Source organism: Ictidomys tridecemlineatus, unplaced genomic scaffold (genome assembly GCF_052094955.1).
Source record: "Ictidomys tridecemlineatus isolate mIctTri1 unplaced genomic scaffold, mIctTri1.hap1 Scaffold_5318, whole genome shotgun sequence".
In the NCBI taxonomy this organism is placed as follows: Eukaryota; Metazoa; Chordata; class Mammalia; order Rodentia; family Sciuridae; genus Ictidomys; species Ictidomys tridecemlineatus.
The window spans coordinates 1,949-28,177 of record NW_027523509.1 but is presented as its reverse complement, the minus strand read 5'-3'; the positions used below and the strand labels follow the sequence as shown (position 1 = coordinate 28,177).

General features: G+C 57.2%; 14 non-coding genes across 14 annotated transcripts; all 14 read left to right on the top strand.

The window, feature by feature from the left end:
* The first annotated feature begins 1,576 nt into the window (after positions 1-1,576).
* LOC144373936 (small nucleolar RNA SNORD116) lies at positions 1,577-1,668 on the top strand. Its single transcript, XR_013433485.1, has one exon. It is a non-coding gene; the product is annotated as a small nucleolar RNA SNORD116 (small nucleolar RNA).
* A 1,731-nt stretch (positions 1,669-3,399) lies between these two features.
* LOC144373935 (small nucleolar RNA SNORD116) lies at positions 3,400-3,491 on the top strand. Its single transcript, XR_013433484.1, has one exon. It is a non-coding gene; the product is annotated as a small nucleolar RNA SNORD116 (small nucleolar RNA).
* Positions 3,492-5,222: 1,731 nt separating this feature from the next.
* On the top strand, positions 5,223-5,314 carry LOC144373934 (small nucleolar RNA SNORD116). Its single transcript, XR_013433483.1, has one exon. It is a non-coding gene; the product is annotated as a small nucleolar RNA SNORD116 (small nucleolar RNA).
* A 1,731-nt stretch (positions 5,315-7,045) lies between these two features.
* Positions 7,046-7,137, top strand: LOC144373933 (small nucleolar RNA SNORD116). The gene has a single exon (XR_013433482.1). It is a non-coding gene; the product is annotated as a small nucleolar RNA SNORD116 (small nucleolar RNA).
* A 1,730-nt stretch (positions 7,138-8,867) lies between these two features.
* On the top strand, positions 8,868-8,959 carry LOC144373932 (small nucleolar RNA SNORD116). Its single transcript, XR_013433481.1, has one exon. It is a non-coding gene; the product is annotated as a small nucleolar RNA SNORD116 (small nucleolar RNA).
* A 1,731-nt stretch (positions 8,960-10,690) lies between these two features.
* Positions 10,691-10,782, top strand: LOC144373931 (small nucleolar RNA SNORD116). Its single transcript, XR_013433480.1, has one exon. It is a non-coding gene; the product is annotated as a small nucleolar RNA SNORD116 (small nucleolar RNA).
* A 1,731-nt stretch (positions 10,783-12,513) lies between these two features.
* Positions 12,514-12,605, top strand: LOC144373930 (small nucleolar RNA SNORD116). The gene has a single exon (XR_013433479.1). It is a non-coding gene; the product is annotated as a small nucleolar RNA SNORD116 (small nucleolar RNA).
* Positions 12,606-14,334: 1,729 nt separating this feature from the next.
* Positions 14,335-14,426, top strand: LOC144373929 (small nucleolar RNA SNORD116). The gene has a single exon (XR_013433478.1). It is a non-coding gene; the product is annotated as a small nucleolar RNA SNORD116 (small nucleolar RNA).
* Positions 14,427-16,155: 1,729 nt separating this feature from the next.
* LOC144373928 (small nucleolar RNA SNORD116) lies at positions 16,156-16,247 on the top strand. The gene has a single exon (XR_013433477.1). It is a non-coding gene; the product is annotated as a small nucleolar RNA SNORD116 (small nucleolar RNA).
* Positions 16,248-17,978: 1,731 nt separating this feature from the next.
* Positions 17,979-18,070, top strand: LOC144373927 (small nucleolar RNA SNORD116). The gene has a single exon (XR_013433476.1). It is a non-coding gene; the product is annotated as a small nucleolar RNA SNORD116 (small nucleolar RNA).
* A 1,731-nt stretch (positions 18,071-19,801) lies between these two features.
* LOC144373950 (small nucleolar RNA SNORD116) lies at positions 19,802-19,893 on the top strand. Its single transcript, XR_013433499.1, has one exon. It is a non-coding gene; the product is annotated as a small nucleolar RNA SNORD116 (small nucleolar RNA).
* A 1,731-nt stretch (positions 19,894-21,624) lies between these two features.
* LOC144373949 (small nucleolar RNA SNORD116) lies at positions 21,625-21,716 on the top strand. The gene has a single exon (XR_013433498.1). It is a non-coding gene; the product is annotated as a small nucleolar RNA SNORD116 (small nucleolar RNA).
* Positions 21,717-23,446: 1,730 nt separating this feature from the next.
* On the top strand, positions 23,447-23,538 carry LOC144373948 (small nucleolar RNA SNORD116). The gene has a single exon (XR_013433497.1). It is a non-coding gene; the product is annotated as a small nucleolar RNA SNORD116 (small nucleolar RNA).
* A 1,731-nt stretch (positions 23,539-25,269) lies between these two features.
* LOC144373937 (small nucleolar RNA SNORD116) lies at positions 25,270-25,361 on the top strand. The gene has a single exon (XR_013433486.1). It is a non-coding gene; the product is annotated as a small nucleolar RNA SNORD116 (small nucleolar RNA).
* Positions 25,362-26,229: the final 868 nt, after the last annotated feature.

Genomic DNA, 26,229 nt, shown 5'->3' with positions numbered 1-26,229 from the left:
TGAGTGTCAGTCCTCCTTTGGTTTCGGCATGCATGGGTGATCCAGAGCTCAAGGCCTGGGGGAAGACGTTGGCCTGCCCGGGAAGATTTCCTAGTGGGTGTTCGGCGGTAGGGTTCAGCCGTACTAGGGGGTTCTGGGCCGTGGCACAGGAGGATAACTCTCCTCCTCTTGTGCACTGGAGACGTTTTGGCCAAGGCGAGTCGCGCCGTGCTGGTCTGCTGGGTGTCCCAGAGAAAACTGAGGTCCACGTTCATCGGGGGCCGGAGGCAGGCCCAGCGCAAAGCAGGGGAGACCCTTCTTTAGTGCACAGGGGCGTGGTGTTTCCGGGAGTCTGATGGGTTTTCTCTTTTCCTGGAGATGCTTCAGTGTTGCCAGTGGTATTGCCACACAATGTTGGCAGGAGCCATGGTCCACCAGGGGAAGGAAGGGTGGGTCTCCAGAGGGACCAGTGCCTGGATGAGAGTAGATGGACATAGAGGGAATGCAAATGGAGGAACTGGGTCTTCCCACAAGCGGGTACTTTTGCTGCCACTTGTGTTAATGGATCCCCCTGATAGATGGTTGGCTCTCGAGTTGGGGCATCAGAAGTGCTTCAGGAAAGAGCCTTAGTATCGTTGTGTGCTTTCGGTGCGCCCGTGAGGCCGCATGCATGGTGGTCGATGTGCGTCCTGAGAGAGCCCATACGCGCTTTGGATCCCGAATGAGCCACCGTGGTGGCAGACCTCAGGGATGACTTCTCTTGTAGGAGGCGCATGTGAACCCGAGACGTCAGCGTCTCGTTTTTGAGCGTAGGACAGCCGTGAATGGTTTGGGTAGTGGAAAGGCCTAACTGGGTCCAAAGTCATTCGTAAGGATTGTTGCCTGTGCCTGAAGGAAGTAGAGAGTGATGAAATTCACCTCTTTGCCAAGTGCCTTTCATAGGCGCTGGACAGGCGTTGAGGGTCTCCTCTCCTGCACAAGTTGTGGGGTTCAGGCATTGGAACGTATGGGTGGGGCTGGAGCTCCTGTTGGAATCCATGTCACGTGGGGCTCCCAGATGCCCGTGGCGATGGCCCAGAAAGGCAGGAGCTTTGCAGAGGACGTACTTTCTCAGGTTCGTCCTTTCTTGCTTGGACATCCTGTGGAGGGAAGGAGTCAGGGTGAGATTGGTTTGTAGAGTTGGATGGAGATTCTCAGATGGCTTTCCCGTTGTGGGAAGAGTTTGTTGGGCAGCTTAAGAGCCACATGGGAACTGAGCTCAGGCCGGCATGGCGTGGGCAACTGAAAAGGCTGCCGTCCCTAAAGAGTGTGAACTGAGGAGCAGCAGGCTGCGGAGCAGGCCAGTCATGGTGATTTTTCACGGGCCTCCCTCTCTTTTGTCTCCTTGCATACGCACGGCAGGTCGTGTTTCCACGGAAGGATTGAAAGGTTGCCGCCGGCTCCTCTGGCTGTGGGAAGATGCCCAGGGAGGACGGGGAGCGCCCGCCTGCGCGTGCCCTCTGTTTCCTGAGTGTGGCCCTTCGTAGCTGACGATGGTAAGCGTCCCCTCGCCCCAGGTCACCGAGGTTGCTCCTTGCCAGGTGAGGGTCACAAGCGTGGATCGATGATGACTCCCACAAAAACATTCCTTGGAAGCTGAACAAAATGAGTGAAAACTCTATACCGTCTCTCTCATCGAAACTGAGGTCCACCACGTAGACGTAGGGGGCTGCAGTGAGCTGGGTGGTGGAGGGGAGAACCCTGTGGCCCTTTTTCGACGGGGGCCGTGTCGGAATGGACCCTGGAAGGGAAGGCCCCTTTCTGCCGAGTTCACCTGGCGTTAGGACCCCGAGCCCGTGGTCCTCTGAGTGTCAGTCCTCCTTTGGTTTCGGCATGCATGGGTGATCCAGAGCTCAAGGCCTGGGGGAAGACGTTGGCCTGCCCGGGAAGATTTCCTAGTGGGTGTTCGGCGGTAGGGTTCAGCCGTACTAGGGGGTTCTGGGCCGTGGCACAGGAGGATAACTCTCCTCCTCTTGTGCACTGGAGACGTTTTTGCCAAGGCGAGTCGCGCCGTGCTGGTCTGCTGGGTGTCCCAGAGAAAACTGAGGTCCACTTTCATCGGGGGCCGGAGGCAGTCCCAGCGCAAAGCAGGGGAGACCCTTCTTTAGTGCACAGGGGCGTGGTGTTTCCGGGAGTCTGATGGGTTTTCTCTTTTCCTGGAGATGCTTCAGTGTTGCCAGTGGTATTGCCACACAATGTTGGCAGGAGCCATGGTCCACCAGGGGAAGGAAGGGTGGGTCTCCAGAGGGACCAGTGCCTGGATGAGAGTAGATGGACATAGAGGGAATGCAAATGGAGGAACTGGGTCTTCCCACAAGCGGGTACTTTTGCTGCCACTTGTGTTAATGGATCCCCCTGATAGATGGTTGGCTCTCGAGTTGGGGCATCAGAAGTGCTTCAGGAAAGAGCCTTAGTATCGTTGTGTGCTTTCGGTGCGCCCGTGAGGCCGCATGCATGGTGGTCGATGTGCGTCCTGAGAGAGCCCATACGCGCTTTGGATCCCGAATGAGCCACCGTGGTGGCAGACCTCAGGGATGACTTCTCTTGTAGGAGGCGCATGTGAACCCGAGACGTCAGCGTCTCGTTTTTGAGCGTAGGACAGCCGTGAATGGTTTGGGTAGTGGAAAGGCCTAACTGGGTCCAAAGTCATTCGTAAGGATTGTTGCCTGTGCCTGAAGGAAGTAGAGAGTGATGAAATTCACCTCTTTGCCAAGTGCCTTTCATAGGCGCTGGACAGGCGTTGAGGGTCTCCTCTCCTGCACAAGTTGTGGGGTTCAGGCATTGGAACGTATGGGTGGGGCTGGAGCTCCTGTTGGAATCCATGTCACGTGGGGCTCCCAGATGCCCGTGGCGATGGCCCAGAAAGGCAGGAGCTTTGCAGAGGACGTACTTTCTCAGGTTCGTCCTTTCTTGCTTGGACATCCTGTGGAGGGAAGGAGTCAGGGTGAGATTGGTTTGTAGAGTTGGATGGAGATTCTCAGATGGCTTTCCCGTTGTGGGAAGAGTTTGTTGGGCAGCTTAAGAGCCACATGGGAACTGAGCTCAGGCCGGCATGGCGTGGGCAACTGAAAAGGCTGCCGTCCCTAAAGAGTGTGAACTGAGGAGCAGCAGGCTGCGGAGCAGGCCAGTCATGGTGATTTTTCACGGGCCTCCCTCTCTTTTGTCTCCTTGCATACGCACGGCAGGTCGTGTTTCCACGGAAGGATCGAAAGGTTGCCGCCGGCTCCTCTGGCTGTGGGAAGATGCCCAGGGAGGACGGGGAGCGCCCGCCTGCGCGTGCCCTCTGTTTCCTGAGTGTGGCCCTTCGTAGCTGACGATGGTAAGCGTCCCCTCGCCCCAGGTCACCGAGGTTGCTCCTTGCCAGGTGAGGGTCACAAGCGTGGATCGATGATGACTCCCACAAAAACATTCCTTGGAAGCTGAACAAAATGAGTGAAAACTCTATACCGTCTCTCTCATCGAAACTGAGGTCCACCACGTAGACGTAGGGGGCTGCAGTGAGCTGGGTGGTGGAGGGGAGAACCCTGTGGCCCTTTTTCGACGGGGGCCGTGTCGGAATGGACCCTGGAAGGGAAGGCCCCTTTCTGCCGAGTTCACCTGGCGTTAGGACCCCGAGCCCGTGGTCCTCTGAGTGTCAGTCCTCCTTTGGTTTCGGCATGCATGGGTGATCCAGAGCTCAAGGCCTGGGGGAAGACGTTGGCCTGCCCGGGAAGATTTCCTAGTGGGTGTTCGGCGGTAGGGTTCAGCCGTACTAGGGGGTTCTGGGCCGTGGCACAGGAGGATAACTCTCCTCCTCTTGTGCACTGGAGACGTTTTGGCCAAGGCGAGTCGCGCCGTGCTGGTCTGCTGGGTGTCCCAGAGAAAACTGAGGTCCACGTTCATCGGGGGCCGGAGGCAGGCCCAGCGCAAAGCAGGGGAGACCCTTCTTTAGTGCACAGGGGCGTGGTGTTTCCGGGAGTCTGATGGGTTTTCTCTTTTCCTGGAGATGCTTCAGTGTTGCCAGTGGTATTGCCACACAATGTTGGCAGGAGCCATGGTCCACCAGGGGAAGGAAGGGTGGGTCTCCAGAGGGACCAGTGCCTGGATGAGAGTAGATGGACATAGAGGGAATGCAAATGGAGGAACTGGGTCTTCCCACAAGCGGGTACTTTTGCTGCCACTTGTGTTAATGGATCCCCCTGATAGATGGTTGGCTCTCGAGTTGGGGCATCAGAAGTGCTTCAGGAAAGAGCCTTAGTATCCTTGTGTGCTTTCGGTGCGCCCGTGAGGCCGCATGCATGGTGGTCGATGTGCGTCCTGAGAGAGCCCATACGCGCTTTGGATCCCGAATGAGCCACCGTGGTGGCAGACCTCAGGGATGTCTTCTCTTGTAGGAGGCGCATGTGAACCCGAGACGTCAGCGTCTCGTTTTTGAGCGTAGGACAGCCGTGAATGGTTTGGGTAGTGGAAAGGCCTAACTGGGTCCAAAGTCATTCGTAAGGATTGTTGCCTGTGCCTGAAGGAAGTAGAGAGTGATGAAATTCACCTCTTTGCCAAGTGCCTTTCATAGGCGCTGGACAGGCGTTGAGGGTCTCCTCTCCTGCACAAGTTGTGGGGTTCAGGCATTGGAACGTATGGGTGGGGCTGGAACTCCTGTTGGAATCCATGTCACGTGGGGCTCCCAGATGCCCGTGGCGATGGCCCAGAAAGGCAGGAGCTTTGCAGAGGACGTACTTCCTCAGGTTCGTCCTTTCTTGCTTGGACATCCTGTGGAGGGAAGGAGTCAGGGTGAGATTGGTTTGTAGAGTTGGATGGAGATTCTCAGATGGCTTTCCCGTTGTGGGAAGAGTTTGTTGGGCAGCTTAAGAGCCACATGGGAACTGAGCTCAGGCCGGCATGGCGTGGGCAACTGAAAAGGCTGCCGTCCCTAAAGAGTGTGAACTGAGGAGCAGCAGGCTGCGGAGCAGGCCAGTCATGGTGATTTTTCACGGGCCTCCCTCTCTTTTGTCTCCTTGCATACGCACGGCAGGTCGTGTTTCCACGGAAGGATTGAAAGGTTGCCGCCGGCTCCTCTGGCTGTGGGAAGATGCCCAGGGAGGACGGGGAGCGCCCGCCTGCGCGTGCCCTCTGTTTCCTGAGTGTGGCCCTTCGTAGCTGACGATGGTAAGCGTCCCCTCGCCCCAGGTCACCGAGGTTGCTCCTTGCCAGGTGAGGGTCACAAGCGTGGATCGATGATGACTCCCACAAAAACATTCCTTGGAAGCTGAACAAAATGAGTGAAAACTCTATACCGTCTCTCTCATCGAAACTGAGGTCCACCACGTAGACGTAGGGGGCTGCAGTGAGCTGGGTGGTGGAGGGGAGAACCCTGTGGCCCTTTTTCGACGGGGGCCGTGTCGGAATGGACCCTGGAAGGGAAGGCCCCTTTCTGCCGAGTTCACCTGGCGTTAGGACCCCGAGCCCGTGGTCCTCTGAGTGTCAGTCCTCCTTTGGTTTCGGCATGCATGGGTGATCCAGAGCTCAAGGCCTGGGGGAAGACGTTGGCCTGCCCGGGAAGATTTCCTAGTGGGTGTTCGGCGGTAGGGTTCAGCCGTACTAGGGGGTTCTGGGCCGTGGCACAGGAGGATAACTCTCCTCCTCTTGTGCACTGGAGACGTTTTGGCCAAGGCGAGTCGCGCCGTGCTGGTCTGCTGGGTGTCCCAGAGAAAACTGAGGTCCACTTTCATCGGGGGCCGGAGGCAGGCCCAGCGCAAAGCAGGGGAGACCCTTCTTTAGTGCACAGGGGCCTGGTGTTTCCGGGAGTCTGATGGGTTTTCTCTTTTCCTGGAGATGCTTCAGTGTTGCCAGTGGTATTGCCACACAATGTTGGCAGGAGCCATGGTCCACCAGGGGAAGGAAGGGTGGGTCTCCAGAGGGACCAGTGCCTGGATGAGAGTAGATGGACATAGAGGGAATGCAAATGGAGGAACTGGGTCTTCCCACAAGCGGGTACTTTTGCTGCCACTTGTGTTAATGGATCCCCCTGATAGATGGTTGGCTCTCGAGTTGGGGCATCAGAAGTGCTTCAGGAAAGAGCCTTAGTATCGTTGTGTGCTTTCGGTGCGCCCGTGAGGCCGCATGCATGGTGGTCGATGTGCGTCCTGAGAGAGCCCATACGCGCTTTGGATCCCGAATGAGCCACCTTGGTGGCAGACCTCAGGGATGACTTCTCTTGTAGGAGGCGCATGTGAACCCGAGACGTCAGCGTCTCGTTTTTGAGCATAGGACAGCCGTGAATGGTTTGGGTAGTGGAAAGGCCTAACTGGGTCCAAAGTCATTCGTAAGGATTGTTGCCTGTGCCTGAAGGAAGTAGAGAGTGATGAAATTCACCTCTTTGCCAAGTGCCTTTCATAGGCGCTGGACAGGCGTTGAGGGTCTCCTCTCCTGCACAAGTTGTGGGGTTCAGGCATTGGAACGTATGGGTGGGGCTGGAGCTCCTGTTGGAATCCATGTCACGTGGGGCTCCCAGATGCCCGTGGCGATGGCCCAGAAAGGCAGGAGCTTTGCAGAGGACGTACTTTCTCAGGTTCGTCCTTTCTTGCTTGGACATCCTGTGGAGGGAAGGAGTCAGGGTGAGATTGGTTTGTAGAGTTGGATGGAGATTCTCAGATGGCTTTCCCGTTGTGGGAAGAGTTTGTTGGGCAGCTTAAGAGCCACATGGGAACTGAGCTCAGGCCGGCATGGCGTGGGCAACTGAAAAGGCTGCCGTCCCTAAAGAGTGTGAACTGAGGAGCAGCAGGCTGCGGAGCAGGCCAGTCATGGTGATTTTTCACGGGCCTCCCTCTCTTTTGTCTCCTTGCATACGCACGGCAGGTCGTGTTTCCACGGAAGGATTGAAAGGTTGCCGCCGGCTCCTCTGGCTGTGGGAAGATGCCCAGGGAGGACGGGGAGCGCCCGCCTGCGCGTGCCCTCTGTTTCCTGAGTGTGGCCCTTCGTAGCTGACGATGGTAAGCGTCCCCTCGCCCCAGGTCACCGAGGTTGCTCCTTGCCAGGTGAGGGTCACAAGCGTGGATCGATGATGACTCCCACAAAAACATTCCTTGGAAGCTGAACAAAATGAGTGAAAACTCTATACCGTCTCTCTCATCGAAACTGAGGTCCACCACGTAGACGTAGGGGGCTGCAGTGAGCTGGGTGGTGGAGGGTGAACCCTGTGGCCCTTTTTCGACGGGGGCCGTGTCGGAATGGACCCTGGAAGGGAAGGCCCCTTTCTGCCGAGTTCACCTGGCGTTAGGACCCTGAGCCCGTGGTCCTCTGAGTGTCAGTCCTCCTTTGGTTTCGGCATGCATGGGTGATCCAGAGCTCAAGGCCTGGGGGAAGACGTTGGCCTGCCCGGGAAGATTTCCTAGTGGGTGTTCGGCGGTAGGGTTCAGCCGTACTAGGGGGTTCTGGGCCGTGGCACAGGAGGATAACTCTCCTCCTCTTGTGCACTGGAGACGTTTTTGCCAAGGCGAGTCGCGCCGTGCTGGTCTGCTGGGTGTCCCAGAGAAAACTGAGGTCCACGTTCATCGGGGGCCGGAGGCAGGCCCAGCGCAAAGCAGGGGAGACCCTTCTTTAGTGCACAGGGGCGTGGTGTTTCCGGGAGTCTGATGGGTTTTCTCTTTTCCTGGAGATGCTTCAGTGTTGCCAGTGGTATTGCCACACAATGTTGGCAGGAGCCATGGTCCACCAGGGGAAGGAAGGGTGGGTCTCCAGAGGGACGAGTGCCTGGATGAGAGTAGATGGACATAGAGGGAATGCAAATGGAGGAACTGGGTCTTCCCACAAGCGGGTACTTTTGCTGCCACTTGTGTTAATGGATCCCCCTGATAGATGGTTGGCTCTCGAGTTGGGGCATCAAAAGTGCTTCAGGAAAGAGCCTTAGTATCCTTGTGTGCTTTCGGTGCGCCCGTGAGGCCGCATGCATGGTGGTCGATGTGCGTCCTGAGAGAGCCCTTACGCGCTTTGGATCCCGAATGAGCCACCGTGGTGGCAGACCTCAGGGATGTCTTCTCTTGTAGGAGGCGCATGTGAACCCGAGACGTCAGCGTCTCGTTTTTGAGCGTAGGACAGCCGTGAATGGTTTGGGTAGTGGAAAGGCCTAACTGGGTCCAAAGTCATTCGTAAGGATTGTTGCCTGTGCCTGAAGGAAGTAGAGAGTGATGAAATTCACCTCTTTGCCAAGTGCCTTTCATAGGCGCTGGACAGGCGTTGAGGGTCTCCTCTCCTGCACAAGTTGTGGGGTTCAGGCATTGGAACGTATGGGTGGGGCTGGAGCTCCTGTTGGAATCCATGTCACGTGGGGCTCCCAGATGCCCGTGGCGATGGCCCAGAAAGGCAGGAGCTTTGCAGAGGACGTACTTTCTCAGGTTCGTCCTTTCTTGCTTGGACATCCTGTGGACGGAAGGAGTCAGGGTGAGATTGGTTTGTAGAGTTGGATGGAGATTCTCAGATGGCTTTCCCGTTGTGGGAAGAGTTTGTTGGGCAGCTTAAGAGCCACATGGGAACTGAGCTGAGGCCGGCATGGCGTGGGCAACTGAAAAGGCTGCCGTCCCTAAAGAGTGTGAACTGAGGAGCAGCAGGCTGCGGAGCAGGCCAGTCATGGTGATTTTTCACGGGCCTCCCTCTCTTTTGTCTCCTTGCATACGCACGGCAGGTCGTGTTTCCACGGAAGGATCGAAAGGTTGCCGCCGGCTCCTCTGGCTGTGGGAAGATGCCCAGGGAGGACGGGGAGCGCCCGCCTGCGCGTGCCCTCTGTTTCCTGAGTGTGGCCCTTCGTAGCTGACGATGGTAAGCGTCCCCTCGCCCCAGGTCACCGAGGTTGCTCCTTGCCAGGTGAGGGTCACAAGCGTGGATCGATGATGACTCCCACAAAAACATTCCTTGGAAGCTGAACAAAATGAGTGAAAACTCTATACCGTCTCTCTCATCGAAACTGAGGTCCACCACGTAGACGTAGGGGGCTGCAGTGAGCTGGGTGGTGGAGGGGAGAACCCTGTGGCCCTTTTTCGACGGGGGCCGTGTCGGAATGGACCCTGGAAGGGAAGGCCCCTTTCTGCCGAGTTCACCTGGCGTTAGGACCCCGAGCCCGTGGTCCTCTGAGTGTCAGTCCTCCTTTGGTTTCGGCATGCATGGGTGATCCAGAGCTCAAGGCCTGGGGGAAGACGTTGGCCTGCCCGGGAAGATTTCCTAGTGGGTGTTCGGCGGTAGGGTTCAGCCGTACTAGGGGGTTCTGGGCCGTGGCACAGGAGGATAACTCTCCTCCTCTTGTGCACTGGAGACGTTTTTGCCAAGGCGAGTCGCGCCGTGCTGGTCTGCTGGGTGTCCCAGAGAAAACTGAGGTCCACTTTCATCGGGGGCCGGAGGCAGTCCCAGCGCAAAGCAGGGGAGACCCTTCTTTAGTGCACAGGGGCGTGGTGTTTCCGGGAGTCTGATGGGTTTTCTCTTTTCCTGGAGATGCTTCAGTGTTGCCAGTGGTATTGCCACACAATGTTGGCAGGAGCCATGGTCCACCAGGGGAAGGAAGGGTGGGTCTCCAGAGGGACCAGTTCCTGGATGAGAGTAGATGGACATAGAGGGAATGCAAATGGAGGAACTGGGTCTTCCCACAAGCGGGTACTTTTGCTGCCACTTGTGTTAATGGATCCCCCTGATAGATGGTTGGCTCTCGAGTTGGGGCATCAGAAGTGCTTCAGGAAAGAGCCTTAGTATCCTTGTGTGCTTTCGGTGCGCCCGTGAGGCCGCATGCATGGTGGTCGATGTGCGTCCTGAGAGAGCCCATACGCGCTTTGGATCCCGAATGAGCCACCGTGGTGGCAGACCTCAGGGATGACTTCTCTTGTAGGAGGCGCATGTGAACCCGAGACGTCAGCGTCTCGTTTTTGAGCGTAGGACAGCCGTGAATGGTTTGGGTAGTGGAAAGGCCTAACTGGGTCCAAAGTCATTCGTAAGGATTGTTGCCTGTGCCTGAAGGAAGTAGAGAGTGATGAAATTCACCTCTTTGCCAAGTGCCTTTCATAGGCGCTGGACAGGCGTTGAGGGTCTCCTCTCCTGCACAAGTTGTGGGGTTCAGGCATTGGAACGTATGGGTGGGGCTGGAGCTCCTGTTGGAATCCATGTCACGTGGGGCTCCCAGATGCCCGTGGCGATGGCCCAGAAAGGCAGGAGCTTTGCAGAGGACGTACTTCCTCAGGTTCGTCCTTTCTTGCTTGGACATCCTGTGGAGGGAAGGAGTCAGGGTGAGATTGGTTTGTAGAGTTGGATGGAGATTCTCAGATGGCTTTCCCGTTGTGGGAAGAGTTTGTTGGGCAGCTTAAGAGCCACATGGGAACTGAGCTCAGGCCGGCATGGCGTGGGCAACTGAAAAGGCTGCCGTCCCTAAAGAGTGTGAACTGAGGAGCAGCAGGCTGCGGAGCAGGCCAGTCATGGTGATTTTTCACGGGCCTCCCTCTCTTTTGTCTCCTTGCATACGCACGGCAGGTCGTGTTTCCACGGAAGGATTGAAAGGTTGCCGCCGGCTCCTCTGGCTGTGGGAAGATGCCCAGGGAGGACGGGGAGCGCCCGCCTGCGCGTGCCCTCTGTTTCCTGAGTGTGGCCCTTCGTAGCTGACGATGGTAAGCGTCCCCTCGCCCCAGGTCACCGAGGTTGCTCCTTGCCAGGTGAGGGTCACAAGCGTGGATCGATGATGACTCCCACAAAAACATTCCTTGGAAGCTGAACAAAATGAGTGAAAACTCTATACCGTCTCTCTCATCGAAACTGAGGTCCACCACGTAGACGTAGGGGGCTGCAGTGAGCTGGGTGGTGGAGGGGAGAACCCTGTGGCCCTTTTTCGACGGGGGCCGTGTCGGAATGGACCCTGGAAGGGAAGGCCCCTTTCTGCCGAGTTCACCTGGCGTTAGGACCCCGAGCCCGTGGTCCTCTGAGTGTCAGTCCTCCTTTGGTTTCGGCATGCATGGGTGATCCAGAGCTCAAGGCCTGGGGGAAGACGTTGGCCTGCCCGGGAAGATTTCCTAGTGGGTGTTCGGCGGTAGGGTTCAGCCGTACTAGGGGGTTCTGGGCCGTGGCACAGGAGGATAACTCTCCTCCTCTTGTGCACTGGAGACGTTTTTGCCAAGGCGAGTCGCGCCGTGCTGGTCTGCTGGGTGTCCCAGAGAAAACTGAGGTCCACGTTCATCGGGGGCCGGAGCCAGGCCCAGCGCAAAGCAGGGGAGACCCTTCTTTAGTGCACAGGGGCGTGGTGTTTCCGGGAGTCTGATGGGTTTTCTCTTTTCCTGGAGATGCTTCAGTGTTGCCAGTGGTATTGCCACACAATGTTGGCAGGAGCCATGGTCCACCAGGGGAAGGAAGGGTGGGTCTCCAGAGGGACCAGTGCCTGGATGAGAGTAGATGGACATAGAGGGAATGCAAATGGAGGAACTGGGTCTTCCCACAAGCGGGTACTTTTGCTGCCACTTGTGTTAATGGATCCCCCTGATAGATGGTTGGCTCTCGAGTTGGGGCATCAGAAGTGCTTCAGGAAAGAGCCTTAGTATCCTTGTGTGCTTTCGGTGCGCCCGTGAGGCCGCATGCATGGTGGTCGATGTGCGTCCTGAGAGAGCCCATACGCGCTTTGGATCCCGAATGAGCCACCGTGGTGGCAGACCTCAGGGATGTCTTCTCTTGTAGGAGGCGCATGTGAACCCGAGACGTCAGCGTCTCGTTTTTGAGCGTAGGACAGCCGTGAATGGTTTGGGTAGTGGAAAGGCCTAACTGGGTCCAAAGTCATTCGTAAGGATTGTTGCCTGTGCCTGAAGGAAGTAGAGAGTGATGAAATTCACCTCTTTGCCAAGTGCCTTTCATAGGCGCTGGACAGGCGTTGAGGGTCTCCTCTCCTGCACAAGTTGTGGGGTTCAGGCATTGGAACGTATGGGTGGGGCTGGAGCTCCTGTTGGAATCCATGTCACGTGGGGCTCCCAGATGCCCGTGGCGATGGCCCAGAAAGGCAGGAGCTTTGCAGAGGACGTACTTTCTAAGGTTCGTCCTTTCTTGCTTGGACATCCTGTGGACGGAAGGAGTCAGGGTGAGATTGGTTTGTAGAGTTGGATGGAGATTCTCAGATGGCTTTCCCGTTGTGGGAAGAGTTTGTTGGGCAGCTTAAGAGCCACATGGGAACTGAGCTGAGGCCGGCATGGCGTGGGCAACTGAAAAGGCTGCCGTCCCTAAAGAGTGTGAACTGAGGAGCAGCAGGCTGCGGAGCAGGCCAGTCATGGTGATTTTTCACGGGCCTCCCTCTCTTTTGTCTCCTTGCATACGCACGGCAGGTCGTGTTTCCACGGAAGGATCGAAAGGTTGCCGCCGGCTCCTCTGGCTGTGGGAAGATGCCCAGGGAGGACGGGGAGCGCCCGCCTGCGCGTGCCCTCTGTTTCCTGAGTGTGGCCCTTCGTAGCTGACGATGGTAAGCGTCCCCTCGCCCCAGGTCACCGAGGTTGCTCCTTGCCAGGTGAGGGTCACAAGCGTGGATCGATGATGACTCCCACAAAAACATTCCTTGGAAGCTGAACAAAATGAGTGAAAACTCTATACCGTCTCTCTCATCGAAACTGAGGTCCACCACGTAGACGTAGGGGGCTGCAGTGAGCTGGGTGGTGGAGGGGAGAACCCTGTGGCCCTTTTTCGACGGGGGCCGTGTCGGAATGGACCCTGGAAGGGAAGGCCCCTTTCTGCCGAGTTCACCTGGCGTTAGGACCCCGAGCCCGTGGTCCTCTGAGTGTCAGTCCTCCTTTGGTTTCGGCATGCATGGGTGATCCAGAGCTCAAGGCCTGGGGGAAGACGTTGGCCTGCCCGGGAAGATTTCCTAGTGGGTGTTCGGCGGTAGGGTTCAGCCGTACTAGGGGGTTCTGGGCCGTGGCACAGGAGGATAACTCTCCTCCTCTTGTGCACTGGAGACGTTTTGGCCAAGGCGAGTCGCGCCGTGCTGGTCTGCTGGGTGTCCAGAGAAAACTGAGGTCCACTTTCATCGGGGGCCGGAGGCAGGCCCAGCGCAAAGCAGGGGAGACCCTTCTTTAGTGCACAGGGGCCTGGTGTTTCCGGGAGTCTGATGGGTTTTCTCTTTTCCTGGAGATGCTTCAGTGTTGCCAGTGGTATTGCCACACAATGTTGGCAGGAGCCATGGTCCACCAGGGGAAGGAAGGGTGGGTCTCCAGAGGGACCAGTTCCTGGATGAGAGTAGATGGACATAGAGGGAATGCAAATGGAGGAACTGGGTCTTCCCACAAGCGGGTACTTTTGCTGCCACTTGTGTTAATGGATCCCCCTGATAGATGGTTGGCTCTCGAGTTGGGGCATCAGAAGTGCTTCAGGAAAGAGCCTTAGTATCCTTGTGTGCTTTCGGTGCGCCCGTGAGGCCGCATGCATGGTGGTCGATGTGCGTCCTGAGAGAGCCCATACGCGCTTTGGATCCCGAATGAGCCACCGTGGTGGCAGACCTCAGGGATGACTTCTCTTGTAGGAGGCGCATGTGAACCCGAGACGTCAGCGTCTCGTTTTTGAGCGTAGGACAGCCGTGAATGGTTTGGGTAGTGGAAAGGCCTAACTGGGTCCAAAGTCATTCGTAAGGATTGTTGCCTGTGCCTGAAGGAAGTAGAGAGTGATGAAATTCACCTCTTTGCCAAGTGCCTTTCATAGGCGCTGGACAGGCGTTGAGGGTCTCCTCTCCTGCACAAGTTGTGGGGTTCAGGCATTGGAACGTATGGGTGGGGCTGGAGCTCCTGTTGGAATCCATGTCACGTGGGGCTCCAGATGCCCGTGGCGATGGCCCAGAAAGGCAGGAGCTTTGCAGAGGACGTACTTCCTCAGGTTCGTCCTTTCTTGCTTGGACATCCTGTGGAGGGAAGGAGTCAGGGTGAGATTGGTTTGTAGAGTTGGATGGAGATTCTCAGATGGCTTTCCCGTTGTGGGAAGAGTTTGTTGGGCAGCTTAAGAGCCACATGGGAACTGAGCTCAGGCCGGCATGGCGTGGGCAACTGAAAAGGCTGCCGTCCCTAAAGAGTGTGAACTGAGGAGCAGCAGGCTGCGGAGCAGGCCAGTCATGGTGATTTTTCACGGGCCTCCCTCTCTTTTGTCTCCTTGCATACGCACGGCAGGTCGTGTTTCCACGGAAGGATCGAAAGGTTGCCGCCGGCTCCTCTGGCTGTGGGAAGATGCCCAGGGAGGACGGGGAGCGCCCGCCTGCGCGTGCCCTCTGTTTCCTGAGTGTGGCCCTTCGTAGCTGACGATGGTAAGCGTCCCCTCGCCCCAGGTCACCGAGGTTGCTCCTTGCCAGGTGAGGGTCACAAGCGTGGATCGATGATGACTCCCACAAAAACATTCCTTGGAAGCTGAACAAAATGAGTGAAAACTCTATACCGTCTCTCTCATCGAAACTGAGGTCCACCACGTAGACGTAGGGGGCTGCAGTGAGCTGGGTGGTGGAGGGGAGAACCCTGTGGCCCTTTTTCGACGGGGGCCGTGTCGGAATGGACCCTGGAAGGGAAGGCCCCTTTCTGCCGAGTTCACCTGGCGTTAGGACCCCGAGCCCGTGGTCCTCTGAGTGTCAGTCCTCTTTTGGTTTCGGCATGCATGGGTGATCCAGAGCTCAAGGCCTGGGGGAAGACGTTGGCCTGCCCGGGAAGATTTCCTAGTGGGTGTTCGGCGGTAGGGTTCAGCCGTACTAGGGGGTTCTGGGCCGTGGCACAGGAGGATAACTCTCCTCCTCTTGTGCACTGGAGACGTTTTTGCCAAGGCGAGTCGCGCCGTGCTGGTCTGCTGGGTGTCCCAGAGAAAACTGAGGTCCACGTTCATCGGGGCCGGAGGCAGGCCCAGCGCAAAGCAGGGGAGACCCTTCTTTAGTGCACAGGGGCGTGGTGTTTCCGGGAGTCTGATGGTTTTCTCTTTTCCTGGAGATGCTTCAGTGTTGCCAGTGGTATTGCCACACAATGTTGGCAGGAGCCATGGTCCACCAGGGGAAGGAAGGGTGGGTCTCCAGAGGGACCAGTGCCTGGATGAGAGTAGATGGACATAGAGGGAATGCAAATGGAGGAACTGGGTCTTCCCACAAGCGGGTACTTTTGCTGCCACTTGTGTTAATGGATCCCCCTGATAGATGGTTGGCTCTCGAGTTGGGGCATCAAAAGTGCTTCAGGAAAGAGCCTTAGTATCCTTGTGTGCTTTCGGTGCGCCCGTGAGGCCGCATGCATGGTGGTCGATGTGCGTCCTGAGAGAGCCCATACGCGCTTTGGATCCCGAATGAGCCACCGTGGTGGCAGACCTCAGGGATGTCTTCTCTTGTAGGAGGCGCATGTGAACCCGAGACGTCAGCGTCTCGTTTTTGAGCGTAGGACAGCCGTGAATGGTTTGGGTAGTGGAAAGGCCTAACTGGGTCCAAAGTCATTCGTAAGGATTGTTGCCTGTGCCTGAAGGAAGTAGAGAGTGATGAAATTCACCTCTTTGCCAAGTGCCTTTCATAGGCGCTGGACAGGCGTTGAGGGTCTCCTCTCCTGCACAAGTTGTGGGGTTCAGGCATTGGAACGTATGGGTGGGGCTGGAGCTCCTGTTGGAATCCATGTCACGTGGGGCTCCCAGATGCCCGTGGCGATGGCCCAGAAAGGCAGGAGCTTTGCAGAGGACGTACTTTCTCAGGTTCGTCCTTTCTTGCTTGGACATCCTGTGGACGGAAGGAGTCAGGGTGAGATTGGTTTGTAGAGTTGGATGGAGATTCTCAGATGGCTTTCCCGTTGTGGGAAGAGTTTGTTGGGCAGCTTAAGAGCCACATGGGAACTGAGCTCAGGCCGGCATGGCGTGGGCAACTGAAAAGGCTGCCGTCCCTAAAGAGTGTGAACTGAGGAGCAGCAGGCTGCGGAGCAGGCCAGTCATGGTGATTTTTCACGGGCCTCCCTCTCTTTTGTCTCCTTGCATACGCACGGCAGTTCGTGTTTCCACGGAAGGATCGAAAGGTTGCCGCCGGCTCCTCTGGCTGTGGGAAGATGCCCAGGGAGGACGGGGAGCGCCCGCCTGCGCGTGCCCTCTGTTTCCTGAGTGTGGCCCTTCGTAGCTGACGATGGTAAGCGTCCCCTCGCCCCAGGTCACCGAGGTTGCTCCTTGCCAGGTGAGGGTCACAAGCGTGGATCGATGATGACTCCCACAAAAACATTCCTTGGAAGCTGAACAAAATGAGTGAAAACTCTATACCGTCTCTCTCATCGAAACTGAGGTCCACCACGTAGACGTAGGGGGCTGCAGTGAGCTGGGTGGTGGAGGGGAGAACCCTGTGGCCCTTTTTCGACGGGGGCCGTGTCGGAATGGACCCTGGAAGGGAAGGCCCCTTTCTGCCGAGTTCACCTGGCGTTAGGACCCCGAGCCCGTGGTCCTCTGAGTGTCAGTCCTCTTTTGGTTTCCGCATGCATGGGTGATCCAGAGCTCAAGGCCTGGGGGAAGACGTTGGCCTGCCCGGGAAGATTTCCTAGTGGGTGTTCGGCGGTAGGGTTCAGCCGTACTAGGGGGTTCTGGGCCGTGGCACAGGAGGATAACTCTCCTCCTCTTGTGCACTGGAGACGTTTTTGCCAAGGCGAGTCGCGCCGTGCTGGTCTGCTGGGTGTCCCAGAGAAAACTGAGGTCCACGTTCATCGGGGGCCGGAGGCAGGCCCAGCGCAAAGCAGGGGAGACCCTTCTTTAGTGCACAGGGGCGTGGTGTTTCCGGGAGTCTGATGGGTTTTCTCTTTTCCTGGAGATGCTTCAGTGTTGCCAGTGGTATTGCCACACAATGTTGGCAGGAGCCATGGTCCACCAGGGGAAGGAAGGGTGGGTCTCCAGAGGGACCAGTGCCTGGATGAGAGTAGATGGACATAGAGGGAATGCAAATGGAGGAACTGGGTCTTCCCACAAGCGGGTACTTTTGCTGCCACTTGTGTTAATGGATCCCCCTGATAGATGGTTGGCTCTCGAGTTGGGGCATCAAAAGTGCTTCAGGAAAGAGCCTTAGTATCCTTGTGTGCTTTCGGTGCGCCCGTGAGGCCGCATGCATGGTGGTCGATGTGCGTCCTGAGAGAGCCCATACGCGCTTTGGATCCCGAATGAGCCACCGTGGTGGCAGACCTCAGGGATGTCTTCTCTTGTAGGAGGCGCATGTGAACCCGAGACGTCAGCGTCTCGTTTTTGAGCGTAGGACAGCCGTGAATGGTTTGGGTAGTGGAAAGGCCTAACTGGGTCCAAAGTCATTCGTAAGGATTGTTGCCTGTGCCTGAAGGAAGTAGAGAGTGATGAAATTCACCTCTTTGCCAAGTGCCTTTCATAGGCGCTGGACAGGCGTTGAGGGTCTCCTCTCCTGCACAAGTTGTGGGGTTCAGGCATTGGAACGTATGGGTGGGGCTGGAGCTCCTGTTGGAATCCATGTCACGTGGGGCTCCCAGATGCCCGTGGCGATGGCCCAGAAAGGCAGGAGCTTTGCAGAGGACGTACTTTCTCAGGTTCGTCCTTTCTTGCTTGGGCATCCTGTGGAGGGAAGGAGTCAGGGTGAGATTGGTTTGTAGAGTTGGATGGAGATTCTCAGATGGCTTTCCCGTTGTGGGAAGAGTTTGTTGGGCAGCTTAAGAGCCACATGGGAACTGAGCTCAGGCCGGCATGGCGTGGGCAACTGAAAAGGCTGCCGTCCCTAAAGAGTGTGAACTGAGGAGCAGCAGGCTGCGGAGCAGGCCAGTCATGGTGATTTTTCACGGGCCTCCCTCTCTTTTGTCTCCTTGCATACGCACGGCAGGTCGTGTTTCCATGGAAGGATCGAAAGGTTGCCGCCGGCTCCTCTGGCTGTGGGAAGATGCCCAGGGAGGACGGGGAGCGCCCGCCTGCGCGTGCCCTCTGTTTCCTGAGTGTGGCCCTTCGTAGCTGACGATGGTAAGCGTCCCCTCGCCCCAGGTCACCGAGGTTGCTCCTTGCCAGGTGAGGGTCACAAGCGTGGATCGATGATGACTCCCACAAAAACATTCCTTGGAAGCTGAACAAAATGAGTGAAAACTCTATACCGTCTCTCTCATCGAAACTGAGGTCCACCACGTACAGGTAGGGGGCTGCAGTGAGCTGGGTGGTGGAGGGGAGAACCCTGTGGCCCTTTTTCGACGGGGGCCGTGTCGGAATGGACCCTGGAAGGGAAGGCCCCTTTCTGCCGAGTTCACCTGGCGTTAGGACCCCGAGCCCGTGGTCCTCTGAGTGTCAGTCCTCCTTTGGTTTCGGCATGCATGGGTGATCCAGAGCTCAAGGCCTGGGGGAAGACGTTGGCCTGCCCGGGAAGATTTCCTAGTGGGTGTTCGGCGGTAGGGTTCAGCCGTACTAGGGGGTTCTGGGCCGTGGCACAGGAGGATAACTCTCCTCCTCTTGTGCACTGGAGACGTTTTGGCCAAGGCGAGTCGCGCCGTGCTGGTCTGCTGGGTGTCCCAGAGAAAACTGAGGTCCACGTTCATCGGGGGCCGGAGGCAGGCCCAGCGCAAAGCAGGGGAGACCCTTCTTTAGTGCACAGGGGCCTGGTGTTTCCGGGAGTCTGATGGGTTTTCTCTTTTCCTGGAGATGCTTCAGTGTTGCCAGTGGTATTGCCACACAATGTTGGCAGGAGCCATGGTCCACCAGGGGAAGGAAGGGTGGGTCTCCAGAGGGACCAGTGCCTGGATGAGAGTAGATGGACATAGAGGGAATGCAAATGGAGGAACTGGGTCTTCCCACAAGCGGGTACTTTTGCTGCCACTTGTGTTAATGGATCCCCCTGATAGATGGTTGGCTCTCGAGTTGGGGCATCAGAAGTGCTTCAGGAAAGAGCCTTAGTATCGTTGTGTGCTTTCGGTGCGCCCGTGAGGCCGCATGCATGGTGGTCGATGTGCGTCCTGAGAGAGCCCATACGCGCTTTGGATCCCGAATGAGCCACCGTGGTGGCAGACCTCAGGGATGACTTCTCTTGTAGGAGGCGCATGTGAATCCGAGACGTCAGCGTCTCGTTTTTGAGCGTAGGACAGCCGTGAATGGTTTGGGTAGTGGAAAGGCCTAACTGGGTCCAAAGTCATTCGTAAGGATTGTTGCCTGTGCCTGAAGGAAGTAGAGAGTGATGAAATTCACCTCTTTGCCAAGTGCCTTTCATAGGCGCTGGACAGGCGTTGAGGGTCTCCTCTCCTGCACAAGTTGTGGGGTTCAGGCATTGGAACGTATGGGTGGGGCTGGAGCTCCTGTTGGAATCCATGTCACGTGGGGCTCCCAGATGCCCGTGGCGATGGCCCAGAAAGGCAGGAGCTTTGCAGAGGACGTACTTTCTCAGGTTCGTCCTTTCTTGCTTGGACATCCTGTCGAGGGAAGGAGTCAGGGTGAGATTGGTTTGTAGAGTTGGATGGAGATTCTCAGATGGCTTTCCCGTTGTGGGAAGAGTTTGTTGGGCAGCTTAAGAGCCACATGGGAACTGAGCTCAGGCCGGCATGGCGTGGGCAACTGAAAAGGCTGCCGTCCCTAAAGAGTGTGAACTGAGGAGCAGCAGGCTGCGGAGCAGGCCAGTCATGGTGATTTTTCACGGGCCTCCCTCTCTTTTGTCTCCTTGCATACGCACGGCAGGTCGTGTTTCCACGGAAGGATTGAAAGGTTGCCGCCGGCTCCTCTGGCTGTGGGAAGATGCCCAGGGAGGACGGGGAGCGCCCGCCTGCGCGTGCCCTCTGTTTCCTGAGTGTGGCCCTTCGTAGCTGACGATGGTAAGCGTCCCCTCGCCCCAGGTCACCGAGGTTGCTCCTTGCCAGGTGAGGGTCACAAGCGTGGATCGATGATGACTCCCACAAAAACATTCCTTGGAAGCTGAACAAAATGAGTGAAAACTCTATACCGTCTCTCTCATCGAAACTGAGGTCCACCACGTAGACGTAGGGGGCTGCAGTGAGCTGGGTGGTGGAGGGGAGAACCCTGTGGCCCTTTTTCGACGGGGGCCGTGTCGGAATGGACCCTGGAAGGGAAGGCCCCTTTCTGCCGAGTTCACCTGGCGTTAGGACCCCGAGCCCGTGGTCCTCTGAGTGTCAGTCCTCCTTTGGTTTCGGCATGCATGGGTGATCCAGAGCTCAAGGCCTGGGGGAAGACGTTGGCCTGCCCGGGAAGATTTCCTAGTGGGTGTTCGGCGGTAGGGTTCAGCCGTACTAGGGGGTTCTGGGCCGTGGCACAGGAGGATAACTCTCCTCCTCTTGTGCACTGGAGACGTTTTTGCCAAGGCGAGTCGCGCCGTGCTGGTCTGCTGGGTGTCCCAGAGAAAACTGAGGTCCACGTTCATCGGGGGCCGGAGGCAGGCCCAGCGCAAAGCAGGGGAGACCCTTCTTTAGTGCACAGGGGCGTGGTGTTTCCGGGAGTCTGATGGGTTTTCTCTTTTCCTGGAGATGCTTCAGTGTTGCCAGTGGTATTGCCACACAATGTTGGCAGGAGCCATGGTCCACCAGGGGAAGGAAGGGTGGGTCTCCAGAGGGACCAGTGCCTGGATGAGAGTAGATGGACATAGAGGGAATGCAAATGGAGGAACTGGGTCTTCCCACAAGCGGGTACTTTTGCTGCCACTTGTGTTAATGGATCCCCCTGATAGATGGTTGGCTCTCGAGTTGGGGCATCAGAAGTGCTTCAGGAAAGAGCCTTAGTATCCTTGTGTGCTTTCGGTGCGCCCGTGAGGCCGCATGCATGGTGGTCGATGTGCGTCCTGAGAGAGCCCATACGCGCTTTGGATCCCGAATGAGCCACCGTGGTGGCAGACCTCAGGGATGTCTTCTCTTGTAGGAGGCGCATGTGAACCCGAGACGTCAGCGTCTCGTTTTTGAGCGTAGGACAGCCGTGAATGGTTTGGGTAGTGGAAAGGCCTAACTGGGTCCAAAGTCATTCGTAAGGATTGTTGCCTGTGCCTGAAGGAAGTAGAGAGTGATGAAATTCACCTCTTTGCCAAGTGCCTTTCATAGGCGCTGGACAGGCGTTGAGGGTCTCCTCTCCTGCACAAGTTGTGGGGTTCAGGCATTGGAACGTATGGGTGGGGCTGGAGCTCCTGTTGGAATCCATGTCACGTGGGGCTCCCAGATGCCCGTGGCGATGGCCCAGAAAGGCAGGAGCTTTGCAGAGGACGTACTTTCTCAGGTTCGTCCTTTCTTGCTTGGACATCCTGTGGACGGAAGGAGTCAGGGTGAGATTGGTTTGTAGAGTTGGATGGAGATTCTCAGATGGCTTTCCCGTTGTGGGAAGAGTTTGTTGGGCAGCTTAAGAGCCACATGGGAACTGAGCTGAGGCCGGCATGGCGTGGGCAACTGAAAAGGCTGCCGTCCCTAAAGAGTGTGAACTGAGGAGCAGCAGGCTGCGGAGCAGGCCAGTCATGGTATTTTTCACGGGCCTCCCCTCTCTTTTGTCTCCTTGCATACGCACGGCAGGTCGTGTTTCCACGGAAGGATCGAAAGGTTGCCGCCGGCTCCTCTGGCTGTGGGAAGATGCCCAGGGAAGACGGGGAGCGCCCGCCTGCGCGTGCCCTCTGTTTCCTGAGTGTGGCCCTTCGTAGCTGACGATGGTAAGCGTCCCCTCGCCCCAGGTCACCGAGGTTGCTCCTTGCCAGGTGAGGGTCACAAGCGTGGATCGATGATGACTCCCACAAAAACATTCCTTGGAAGCTGAACAAAATGAGTGAAAACTCTATACCGTCTCTCTCATCGAAACTGAGGTCCACCACGTAGACGTAGGGGGCTGCAGTGAGCTGGGTGGTGGAGGGGAGAACCCTGTGGCCCTTTTTCGACGGGGGCCGTGTCGGAATGGACCCTGGAAGGGAAGGCCCCTTTCTGCCGAGTTCACCTGGCGTTAGGACCCCGAGCCCGTGGTCCTCTGAGTGTCAGTCCTCCTTTGGTTTCGGCATGCATGGGTGATCCAGAGCTCAAGGCCTGGGGGAAGACGTTGGCCTGCCCGGGAAGATTTCCTAGTGGGTGTTCGGCGGTAGGGTTCAGCCGTACTAGGGGGTTCTGGGCCGTGGCACAGGAGGATAACTCTCCTCCTCTTGTGCACTGGAGACGTTTTGGCCAAGGCGAGTCGCGCCGTGCTGGTCTGCTGGGTGTCCCAGAGAAAACTGAGGTCCACTTTCATCGGGGGCCGGAGGCAGGCCCAGCGCAAAGCAGGGGAGACCCTTCTTTAGTGCACAGGGGCCTGGTGTTTCCGGGAGTCTGATGGGTTTTCTCTTTTCCTGGAGATGCTTCAGTGTTGCCAGTGGTATTGCCACACAATGTTGGCAGGAGCCATGGTCCACCAGGGGAAGGAAGGGTGGGTCTCCAGAGGGACCAGTGCCTGGATGAGAGTAGATGGACATAGAGGGAATGCAAATGGAGGAACTGGGTCTTCCCACAAGCGGGTACTTTTGCTGCCACTTGTGTTAATGGATCCCCCTGATAGATGGTTGGCTCTCGAGTTGGGGCATCAGAAGTGCTTCAGGAAAGAGCCTTAGTATCGTTGTGTGCTTTCGGTGCGCCCGTGAGGCCGCATGCATGGTGGTCGATGTGCGTCCTGAGAGAGCCCATACGCGCTTTGGATCCCGAATGAGCCACCGTGGTGGCAGACCTCAGGGATGACTTCTCTTGTAGGAGGCGCATGTGAACCCGAGACGTCAGCGTCTCGTTTTTGAGCGTAGGACAGCCGTGAATGGTTTGGGTAGTGGAAAGGCCTAACTGGGTCCAAAGTCATTCGTAAGGATTGTTGCCTGTGCCTGAAGGAAGTAGAGAGTGATGAAATTCACCTCTTTGCCAAGTGCCTTTCATAGGCGCTGGACAGGCGTTGAGGGTCTCCTCTCCTGCACAAGTTGTGGGGTTCAGGCATTGGAACGTATGGGTGGGGCTGGAGCTCCTGTTGGAATCCATGTCACGTGGGGCTCCCAGATGCCCGTGGCGATGGCCCAGAAAGGCAGGAGCTTTGCAGAGGACGTACTTTCTCAGGTTCGTCCTTTCTTGCTTGGACATCCTGTGGAGGGAAGGAGTCAGGGTGAGATTGGTTTGTAGAGTTGGATGGAGATTCTCAGATGGCTTTCCCGTTGTGGGAAGAGTTTGTTGGGCAGCTTAAGAGCCACATGGGAACTGAGCTCAGGCCGGCATGGCGTGGGCAACTGAAAAGGCTGCCGTCCCTAAAGAGTGTGAACTGAGGAGCAGCAGGCTGCGGAGCAGGCCAGTCAGGTGATTTTTCACGGGCCTCCCTCTCTTTTGTCTCCTTGCATACGCACGGCAGGTCGTGTTTCCACGGAAGGATTGAAAGGTTGCCGCCGGCTCCTCTGGCTGTGGGAAGATGCCCAGGGAGGACGGGGAGCGCCCGCCTGCGCGTGCCCTCTGTTTCCTGAGTGTGGCCCTTCGTAGCTGACGATGGTAAGCGTCCCCTCGCCCCAGGTCACCGAGGTTGCTCCTTGCCAGGTGAGGGTCACAAGCGTGGATCGATGATGACTCCCACAAAAACATTCCTTGGAAGCTGAACAAAATGAGTGAAAACTCTATACCGTCTCTCTCATCGAAACTGAGGTCCACCACGTAGACGTAGGGGGCTGCAGTGAGCTGGGTGGTGGAGGGGAGAACCCTGTGGCCCTTTTTCGACGGGGGCCGTGTCGGAATGGACCCTGGAAGGGAAGGCCCCTTTCTGCCGAGTTCACCTGGCGTTAGGACCCCGAGCCCGTGGTCCTCTGAGTGTCAGTCCTCCTTTGGTTTCGGCATGCATGGGTGATCCAGAGCTCAAGGCCTGGGGGAAGACGTTGGCCTGCCCGGGAAGATTTCCTAGTGGGTGTTCGGCGGTAGGGTTCAGCCGTACTAGGGGGTTCTGGGCCGTGGCACAGGAGGATAACTCTCCTCCTCTTGTGCACTGGAGACGTTTTGGCCAAGGCGAGTCGCGCCGTGCTGGTCTGCTGGGTGTCCCAGAGAAAACTGAGGTCCACGTTCATCGGGGGCCGGAGGCAGGCCCAGCGCAAAGCAGGGGAGACCCTTCTTTAGTGCACAGGGGCCTGGTGTTTCCGGGAGTCTGATGGGTTTTCTCTTTTCCTGGAGATGCTTCAGTGTTGCCAGTGGTATTGCCACACAATGTTGGCAGGAGCCATGGTCCACCAGGGGAAGGAAGGGTGGGTCTCCAGAGGGACCAGTGCCTGGATGAGAGTAGATGGACATAGAGGGAATGCAAATGGAGGAACTGGGTCTTCCCACAAGCGGGTACTTTTGCTGCCACTTGTGTTAATGGATCCCCCTGATAGATGGTTGGCTCTCGAGTTGGGGCATCAGAAGTGCTTCAGGAAAGAGCCTTAGTATCCTTGTGTGCTTTCGGTGCGCCCGTGAGGCCGCATGCATGGTGGTCGATGTGCGTCCTGAGAGAGCCCATACGCGCTTTGGATCCCGAATGAGCCACCGTGGTGGCAGACCTCAGGGATGTCTTCTCTTGTAGGAGGCGCATGTGAACCCGAGACGTCAGCGTCTCGTTTTTGAGCGTAGGACAGCCGTGAATGGTTTGGGTAGTGGAAAGGCCTAACTGGGTCCAAAGTCATTCGTAAGGATTGTTGCCTGTGCCTGAAGGAAGTAGAGAGTGATGAAATTCACCTCTTTGCCAAGTGCCTTTCATAGGCGCTGGACAGGCGTTGAGGGTCTCCTCTCCTGCACAAGTTGTGGGGTTCAGGCATTGGAACGTATGGGTGGGGCTGGAGCTCCTGTTGGAATCCATGTCACGTGGGGCTCCCAGATGCCCGTGGCGATGGCCCAGAAAGGCAGGAGCTTTGCAGAGGACGTACTTTCTCAGGTTCGTCCTTTCTTGCTTGGGCATCCTGTGGAGGGAAGGAGTCAGGGTGAGATTGGTTTGTAGAGTTGGATGGAGATTCTCAGATGGCTTTCCCGTTGTGGGAAGAGTTTGTTGGGCAGCTTAAGAGCCACATGGGAACTGAGCTCAGGCCGGCATGGCGTGGGCAACTGAAAAGGCTGCCGTCCCTAAAGAGTGTGAACTGAGGAGCAGCAGGCTGCGGAGCAGGCCAGTCATGGTGATTTTTCACGGGCCTCCCTCTCTTTTGTCTCCTTGCATACGCACGGCAGGTCGTGTTTCCACGGAAGGATCGAAAGGTTGCCGCCGGCTCCTCTGGCTGTGGGAAGATGCCCAGGGAGGACGGGGAGCGCCCGCCTGCGCGTGCCCTCTGTTTCCTGAGTGTGGCCCTTCGTAGCTGACGATGGTAAGCGTCCCCTCGCCCCAGGTCACCGAGGTTGCTCCTTGCCAGGTGAGGGTCACAAGCGTGGATCGATGATGACTCCCACAAAAACATTCCTTGGAAGCTGAACAAAATGAGTGAAAACTCTATACCGTCTCTCTCATCGAAACTGAGGTCCACCACGTACAGGTAGGGGGCTGCAGTGAGCTGGGTGGTGGAGGGGAGAACCCTGTGGCCCTTTTTCGACGGGGGCCGTGTCGGAATGGACCCTGGAAGGGAAGGCCCCTTTCTGCCGAGTTCACCTGGCGTTAGGACCCCGAGCCCGTGGTCCTCTGAGTGTCAGTCCTCCTTTGGTTTCGGCATGCATGGGTGATCCAGAGCTCAAGGCCTGGGGGAAGACGTTGGCCTGCCCGGGAAGATTTCCTAGTGGGTGTTCGGCGGTAGGGTTCAGCCGTACTAGGGGGTTCTGGGCCGTGGCACAGGAGGATAACTCTCCTCCTCTTGTGCACTGGAGACGTTTTGGCCAAGGCGAGTCGCGCCGTGCTGGTCTGCTGGGTGTCCCAGAGAAAACTGAGGTCCACGTTCATCGGGGGCCGGAGGCAGGCCCAGCGCAAAGCAGGGGAGACCCTTCTTTAGTGCACAGGGGCCTGGTGTTTCCGGGAGTCTGATGGGTTTTCTCTTTTCCTGGAGATGCTTCAGTGTTGCCAGTGGTATTGCCACACAATGTTGGCAGGAGCCATGGTCCACCAGGGGAAGGAAGGGTGGGTCTCCAGAGGGACCAGTGCCTGGATGAGAGTAGATGGACATAGAGGGAATGCAAATGGAGGAACTGGGTCTTCCCACAAGCGGGTACTTTTGCTGCCACTTGTGTTAATGGATCCCCCTGATAGATGGTTGGCTCTCGAGTTGGGGCATCAGAAGTGCTTCAGGAAAGAGCCTTAGTATCGTTGTGTGCTTTCGGTGCGCCCGTGAGGCCGCATGCATGGTGGTCGATGTGCGTCCTGAGAGAGCCCATACGCGCTTTGGATCCCGAATGAGCCACCGTG